General features: G+C 44.2%; 1 non-coding gene across 1 annotated transcript; it reads left to right on the plus strand.

Annotated features, from left to right (window-relative positions):
• Positions 1-551: 551 nt before the first annotated feature.
• TRNAG-CCC lies at positions 552-622 on the plus strand. Its single transcript has one exon. It is a non-coding gene; the product is annotated as a tRNA-Gly (tRNA).
• The last annotated feature ends 6,187 nt before the right edge of the window (positions 623-6,809 follow it).

Consider the following 6,809-nt stretch of genomic DNA (forward strand, 5'->3'; position numbering starts at 1 on the left):
CCGATTTCTTGCAGTTACAGGTGTGCTGGCACACGAGAAAAGCTCGACAGATTTTCCTATCCGAACCGCCCTCTACAACTCTCTAGTCTACAGTAAAAGTGCTCATTATTTTGAAACGGTGTGTTTGATTGCGTTCATAGCGTGCTTTCTACGTTACCTAAAAGGAAAAAATAAACAGCTGAAAAGAAATATGACCATGTTCTTACTATTTATTAACTCTTCATTGACAGACCATAACGGCGACCAGAATTAAAAAAAAACAGGAGCCTCTGCGGTAGCTGTTTTTACAGGAGGCAAACCTAGTAATTTATTTCGGCGTTTTCCGGCTACTCCGGTCCGCTATATTGCTTGTATAGTAGCGCAAAGGATTTGTGCACTTTGCTATGATCCAGTCATGGCAAACATTACGAGAGACGTAAAGATTATCTCAGTTACAACCGACATCCAGTTTCACTATACAAACCCCAAAAACAGTTCAGAAAGTTATGACGCTGGCTTGTCTATACTGACATATATTGTAAGACACTATAGTAACATTGATTGTATACAAGGCGCCGCTGGTGTAGTGGTATCATGCAAGATTCCCATTCTTGCGACCCGGGTTCGATTCCCGGGCGGCGCATGTTTCTTTTCTTATTTCCAATATTTCATTAATAGTTTTTCAAATGTTGTATTTGTTGTGTATTAACTTTCGTAAAAATTTGCGAAGAAAAAGTAACATATAAACTATACACAAATGAAACAAAAGGTAGGGTATTAACCTCCAAACAGTTTCACAACACATCATCGATTAATACTAGGTCACAAGAAAATGGCAGATTTCGAGATATTAAACCGGTAAAAATGGAGAAAGTATATTGACGTAAGGCTTTGATGCTCCTAATGTAAGTAAGAACAATTCTGTATTCTATAAGCGCTCATTCCTGCGGAAAATCTCGGAGATCAGCAAGCAATACATGCTTTTGGGAAGAAGGAGTCCCCAGAGAAAAATAAATCAGTTTACAGAATCAAGGAAAACATGCGGAACTACACTGCACCCACCCACGAATCAAACGTGTGAAGCTATTGGTGTAAGGCAGCAACGCCACACCCACGAATCAAACGGGTGCAGCTATTGACAACATAGTAACGCTAATTACTGTACCACTGTTGATCTCCTACAAAAAATCATCGTCAAATTTAACCTTAACCTTGCACATTTTCTACCTTTCCTAATTATTTGAAGAGCGACGTATGAGTGTCGGGGCACTGTTCGCTGTAGCGGGCGGGATCAAGTGAGTTGCAGAATAGTTTAATTTTGGACACTTTTGAATGACAGTGCCTGCATGTAGCTTCCTCAAAAAATCAGCGAATTTTGAGAATAAGATTGTCGCGACCATTGCATAAACTGTAGGATGAGGTGCCTTTAGTTTGGGAAAAATATGTCCCATTGTCCTCATTTGCCAGCTGAATATTCAATAACTACGGTTTGCAAGACGGTTCGGTGACATCTTGGGGGAGAGGTGGTTGGCAGGGCCATTGCCCTTACAGATGTTTACAGATGTTCATAGGTTCATACTAGGCTATCTGCCCTAGGGCATTTACAAGCCTAGTCAGAGTGTGTTTGGCTTTCGCCACCCATTTTACATGAATTTTGCTATGCCCTTTTTCGAGGTTAGTATACTGTGCCTCTATCAAACAGTGACACAGAAGTGATACCCGGGGTAAATCTACGATCTCCCATCCACTCATCAAGATTTCTCTTGAAGAGAGTCAATGAAGGACTCTGCCTAACCTGGACTGGGATTTTATTCCAGAGTGAAGGGAGCCTCTGGGTTATGAATCTGTCCCTCCAGCATGTCCTATCTATTTCACTGCTGAGGTTCAAGTCTCTCGAGCGCGTAGCTCGATGGGATTTGGATTTTCTGAGGTGCAGCATGTCCATTAATTCCGGGTTGCACATGGTTTTATACGTCAGGCACAGATCGCCTCTGAGCAGGTGGTATGCCACTGAGTAGAGCTGGAGTTTCTTTAACCGGGCAGCATATGGCATCTGTTTGAGCCCTTTGATCCTTTGGTGAGGTACTTTTAGGGTCTTTCCAGTTGCTGCAGGTGTCTGGTAAGGTACATCCCAAAAGGGGCATTGTACTTAATTATGGGCATGATGAGGGATGAGTAAAGAGGCACGATAACCTCCCCTGATCTAGATGTGAATCCCTTCATGATTAGGTGGGCTATATAAAATGTTTTTCTAACCACTTTGGCCAAGTGGTTGTCAAATGAGAGATTGCTATCAACTTGGGTCCCCAGGTCCCTAATTACTTCTTCCGTACTTAATGGATTACCACCTATGTGGTAATTTGTGGGCACTTTGTTTTTGCCAAAGGGGATGACTATACACTTTTTGGCGTTTAGCTTGAGGCCATGGCTCTGGCACCAGTTGTCTGTTTCTATGAGGCCCTTTTGTAGGATGCTTGTGTCGGCTGGAGATTTGATTATGGCGCCCAGTTTGCAGTCATCTGCGAACTTGGTCAGCCACAGTCCTTCCGTGTTGGCCTGTACCTCCGAGAAATATATACCGAACAAGAGAGGTCCCAGGACTGAGCCTTGTGGGATGCCACTTGTAACTGGTTTGGAGTCTGACATGGCTCCAGCAATTTTAACCATGTGGGTTCTGTCCTTGAACCAGTTTACAACCCATCTAGTGACATAGGGGTTTATATTTAAGCTGGTGAGCTTATCTATAATGCCCGAGACAGGTATTGTATCGAAGGCTTTTGCGAGGTCCAGGTAGGCTGTGTGGACCACCTTCCCCTCATCAATGGCCTTGGTGACTGTTTCAAAGAAATCGACCAGGTTTAAGAGGCAGGATCTGCCCTTAACAAAGCCGAACTGGGTAGGATCCAGTGTCTGTAGGTCCCCAATATCTTTATTTATGAGGTCCATGATGATCCTTTCCATAGCTTTGCAGACCAAGCTAGTCAGGCTTATGGGGCGATAGTTTCCAGGATCCATTGAGACATCACCTTTGTGGAGAGGGACCACTGTTGCTGTACTCTTTGGGTACATATCTTGTAGTAAGGCTGAGATTGAACAGTAGTTTTATGTTTGGGTTTAGTTCTTCTTGGAGTTCATGTAGGATGCAGTCCGGGACACCGTCTGGTCCCATTGATGCTGTGTTTTTTTGCTTTGGAGAGGGCGGCTCTTACCTGAGCATCTGAGATGTCAGGGGGGCAGCACTCTGCTGGGATAGATATTTGCCCTTTTGGTGGGGAAGGGGGGGAGAAGTTTGCACTGAACCTGTCAGCTAGGATGTTGGCAATGTCTGTGGGTTCGGTGTATTTTTTGTCATTTTGGTCTAATTCTGAGCATATCTGGGAATTCCCACCCAGGTTCCTAACATAACTAAAGAATGCCTTGTGATTATTCTTAGTGTCATGTGCAATTTTTCTCTCGAAGCTGGCCTTAGACGATTTTATGAGTGCCTGTAGTTTTTTGCTAATACTGATCAGAGATGCCTTCCCTTTTTGGGATTTTGCTCTATCATGTAGTAGCTTCCTCCTTCTATTGTATAGTTTGTTTATGGCTGGGGTCCACCAGACAGGACGCCTGCCTTTGGAGGATTGGGTTTTGGTTTTATTTGGGATTGCATGATCCATGCATTCCTGAAGGTGTTCATAGAATGTGTTTATAAAGGATTCTGTAGTCTTGACCATATTTTCCACAGGCCCGGGGGCTTTGAAGGATTCCACCTCAGTTTTGAGGAGTGTGAAATTTGCTTTAGAGAAGTTTTTCACTGTGGTTTTCTGGGCAGGGGCTGGGGTCAGGATGTGAATATCTAGTGAGATTAGTTTATGGTCTGATCTTACCAGTGAGGGATACACTTCTGGTCTGGAGCATAGAGTCCCCATGTTGGTGATGATCAGGTCCATTATGTTTTCCCCTCTAGTGGGAATGGTAACAAGTTGTTCCATAGCATTTGAGTTTATAAATTCTAGGAACCTTTGGGCTAGGGTGTTGGAGCTAGAGTAATGCTCCCAGTCTATGTTTGGGTAGTTGAAGTCGCCCAATATGATGGTGTTTGGAGAGACCTTCATATTTTTCAGTGTTCTCAGGAAGGCCGAGTGGGGTTCCTGGGTTTGGGAGGGTGGTCTGTAGCAGGCTATAAACTGGAAGGCAGTTTTACCCACTGTTAGTTGCACATGGATAGTCTCTGATGCTTCGTGCTGTGCCACCAACCTGGAGGTGTGGGTATCTTTGATGAATATTGATACTCCCCCTCCTTTTGTGGTTTGGTCCAAGTTTTGGGGGCCAAAAAACATGGTATGAGGTATAACCTGGTAGTGCTGGGGTGCTCTCAGGAGCCTTGAACCAAGTTTCTGTTACTGCACAGATATCGATGTCCTCCATGCTAAGGAGAGTTTCGAGTGCATGCATCTTGAGGTTTAGACTTCTGGCATTGAGTAGCATTACTCTTAGTTTCTTATCCCTTGTGATACCTATGGAGGTGGGTGTGTCTTTTGAGCCTTGCCTAAAAAAGGCACTATGGGGGTGGCAAGAGCCTTTGCCAATATCCGAAAGCCCAGGGGTGACAGGTGCAAGCCGTCCCTAGCGAAGCATCGTGGCTTGTCGAGCATGTCATCCCAGGCTGACAGGCATTGGATCCCCTTTGAATGACACCAATACTTAAGCCAATTGTTGAAATTGATCATCTTGTCTTCATACTGTGGCATCATTCTTGGTGAGGAGTAAGATGCTACTCAAGGTCAGGGTCATACCGGCCTGGGCTACATGCTCAGAGAGCTCCTCTATGTCTCTTTTCATGTAGTCCAGGGAGGTACGTCTCAGGTCATTCACACCAGCATGGACAATGACTGAGTCATATTTGTACTTGCCTTGGAGTGACCTGAGTGCTTGTGTTATGTGGTGGATCCTAGCACCCGACAGGCAGCTCACCATGACCTTCTCCTTGTTCAGCCTGGTGAGCGGGACGTCAGTGTGCCTGATGATAGAGTCACCTATTACAAGTGTATCAGGTGTGTTGTTTAGCCTTAAGGGCTGTGACTGTTCGGCACACTGGCTTTGTGAGCTATGTGTTGCACGTGTTTTGTTTTGGGGTAGTGGTTGCTTGGGTGTCTTCTTTGGAGGTCTCTGCTGCTTAGGTAGATTTTTATTTAGAGCCTCCGAGTATGTTTTTGTGTGTTTATGTGTTTGGTTTGTTGTTGTGGTAGGTCTATGTGAGACTGGAATTGTAGTGAGTGTGGTTTCCTTCTCCTCCTGACTGGTTACGCCAGTACTGAGTTGAGAGAGCTTAGCCTCCAGTTTGACTATATGGTTGCATCTCTCACATGTGTTGGAATTTGTTGGGAGGAGGAGAGGGTTGTCTGTGTACATGAGGCAGTTGTAACATTGCCTCAAGATTCCCAGATTCACCAGCTGGACAGGAGAGGAGATTGACAACTGACCTTTGGACATGCTAGAATAGTATTGGAAATTCCTTTATAATTGAAAAAAAGGGCCAATGGGGAACAAGGTATTCAAGGGGAGTTTGTGAGGGTGTAGTGCTTTTAATTTTTTAGTGCTGACTTATATAATTGCTTTAGTGAGCAAGTGCCAGGCTTTAGAGTAGGAATAGGGTGTTTATTATGAGAACTAGATCAGTTCTAAGGGAAAAAGTGAAGAGCAGACTTTGTGGAGCCAAGAATTGTTTAAACCCAATTAAGCGGCATTGCCCGATGCTGCGCTATGCGCAAAATCGCGCAAAGCCGCGCTAAAGCGGGTTTTATACAGGGGGACTTGAAAGAGCTAGAAATTGGCCCAAAACGGCCAATAGACTATCAGATTCTTGTGCTTGGAACACTCCTCCAGGGATAGATAGGCTGCTCTAAGCTCCCCACTGCCACTGGTGAACAAAGAAGCCTCCCTTTATCCAAGAAAGGAAATGGGCAACACAGGAACTTTCCAAAAGTCCGGAATACAGCAAAGCCTGTATTTGGACTACTCTTTGTCAGGAAAGACGGGAAACAAGGATAATTCTTTTTGTTTTTGATTTTTCTTTTTTGCAACAAACAACAGGAAAATGCAATAAATATGTAACACAGGCTAGCACACTTAAGCATGTAGCCTCAACAGGTAAATGCAACAAACAGGACAAACTTTAAAAGGGCAGGTGCAAAAACAACTTTAAACAGTTTAAAACAGTTCAAGAAGCAGAAATACTTGCAGTTTAGCTAGATCGGACAGTCGCCCAGATAGTAGCAGGAAAAAAACACTTTTATCAGGTTAGCAGTCACTCTTTTGGCCTCTCTGCTGCTAGCACCACTCTGCAGGACCACAAGGAGCTTGGCTGAGTAGTATCAAGCACAAAAACTGCGCCAAAGCGGGTTTTATACAGGGGGACTTGAAAGAGCCAGAAATTGGCCTAAAACAGCCAATAGACTACCAGATTCTTGTGCTGGGAACACTCCTCCAGGAATAGATAGGCTGCTCTAAGCTCCCCACTGCCACTGATGAACAAAGAAGCCTCCCTTTATCAAAGAAAGGAAATGGGCAACACAGGAACTTTCCAAAAGTCCAGAATACAGCAAAGCCTGTATTTGGACTACTCTAGGTCAGGAAAGGCGGGAAACAAGGATAATTTTTTTTTTGCAACAAACAGCAGGAAAATGCAATAAATATGTAACACAGGCTAGCGCACTTGAGTGTGTAGCCTCAACAGGTAAATGCAACAAACAGGACAAACTTTAAATTTCAAGCACAAAAGCACGCTAAAGCTAGCTTTAAATCAGGGGGTTAGAAGAGATAGGAAATGGTCCAAAATGGCCAATAAG

Source organism: Protopterus annectens, chromosome 4.part0 (assembly GCF_019279795.1).
Source record: "Protopterus annectens isolate FY-2018-M chromosome 4.part0, PAN1.0, whole genome shotgun sequence".
Classification (NCBI taxonomy): domain Eukaryota; kingdom Metazoa; phylum Chordata; order Ceratodontiformes; family Protopteridae; genus Protopterus; species Protopterus annectens.